The sequence below is a fragment of the Gavialis gangeticus genome, unplaced genomic scaffold, assembly GCF_001723915.1.
Source record: "Gavialis gangeticus isolate Ggan-Ray unplaced genomic scaffold, GavGan_comp1, whole genome shotgun sequence".
NCBI classification, from domain to species: Eukaryota; Metazoa; Chordata; order Crocodylia; family Gavialidae; genus Gavialis; species Gavialis gangeticus.
In genome coordinates this window covers 35,399,313-35,400,647 of record NW_017729033.1, presented here as the reverse complement: position 1 = coordinate 35,400,647, position 1,335 = coordinate 35,399,313, and the positions used below count along the sequence as shown (strand labels likewise).

The window sequence follows — 1,335 nt, the reverse complement described above, 5'->3', positions numbered from 1 at the left end:
CCCAGTACTTTTTCCTGCCATGGTAGGGGGTTGGACTTGAAGATCTGCTTAGGTCCTTTGCAACCCTACCAACTATGCAACTATACTATGCAACTATAAAGATTGTATGCGCATAAATAAAATATGAAATAATGTTATAGAACAAAAGCAATACTCAGCTTAATTCCTAGTTAAAGGTCCTGAAAAAGTCAATTTATATAAAGGTGCAGAGATAACCCTGCACCTGAGTATGAAGAATACTGCTCCAAGTCATTCCTCATATGTGAGGCAAGAAATTCTATGGTTTGAACCATCTGGGAGGTTTCTCATATAGGGCAGTATATTTCAGTGAAGGTTATTATTGTTACTTAGCTACACTGGTGGTCTCTTTAATTGTTTCAAAAACTCTCTTCTATAATGGCAGTGGTAAACTACTGTCAGTTCCAGCTCTTAGTTTGCTCACTGCCTCCTAATCTGTCGTTTCTAACTGGTTAATCGCACAACAAATTTAGACACGCTACATAGGCAAAGTCATTCTTGCACAATAAAAATGTTAGACCAGCCACAAAAAATGGCCAGCCAGTCAAAAAATGTTGTTTGAAAAAATGTAGAACACTTTAATAGCTGGTTTCTATCAAACTAATTTGACTACGTGGTATATCACAGGTAGGGTGATAGTGATAGCCAGGTCCTCCAGAATCCCAGGGTAAACTACTGTCTCTCCCCCATAGCCACCCACTTCCTGCAAGGGGACTGTGGATGAACTTACATGCTACACTTAGACCATACTAAAAGCACTTAATACACGAGTATCCATATGTTAAAGCTCATCAACTGGCCTATGTGCCCTCTGAATGTCATAAAGCTACCCCACTTCAGGCAAGGGTTAACTCTGGGCTACTTAGCTTGTGTTAGAATACCTTTGGTCTGCTCCATGGAGATAAAACAAGGAATTTTCAACATCCCAAAATGCACTGGACCCAGCAGCAGCACCTGCCCCCCTCGCAAATGCACCCCAACAGAGCAGTGTCCTGGCTTCTTTCTACTCATGCCCCTGCTTGCCAGCCCTCTGTTGGCAAGTCAGAAGGGTGAAGGGAAGAATGGTAATAACCCTTAACATGGGACTGCCCACAACACGTTATAACTTTAACACTCCACAGATCTAGCATGGTCTAAGTGTAATGTGGTATACATGCTGAACTCTGCTGCCCTGAGATGCTTTAACAGGAGTGGTCATGCTGCACTGGGGCCCCTTCTCCCCCTCCCCCCCCCCGACTTCAAGAAGAGCTGGGCAGACAGCCTTTTTCCTCCCTCTTTGCTCCCTTCCCCATCCCCCCAATCTTATAGGAGACAGCT

The 1,335-nt window shown here is 43.8% G+C and overlaps 1 long non-coding RNA gene across 1 annotated transcript in view; it reads right to left on the bottom strand.

Moving 5' to 3' along the window:
* LOC109304137 overlaps positions 1 to 1,335 on the bottom strand; it is a 23,250-nt gene that overhangs the window by 17,511 nt on the left and 4,404 nt on the right. Inside the window, exon 3 of the long non-coding RNA XR_002099305.1 lies at positions 155 to 158. This is a non-coding gene — a long non-coding RNA (uncharacterized LOC109304137). The remainder of the gene's footprint in view (positions 1 to 154; positions 159 to 1,335) is intronic.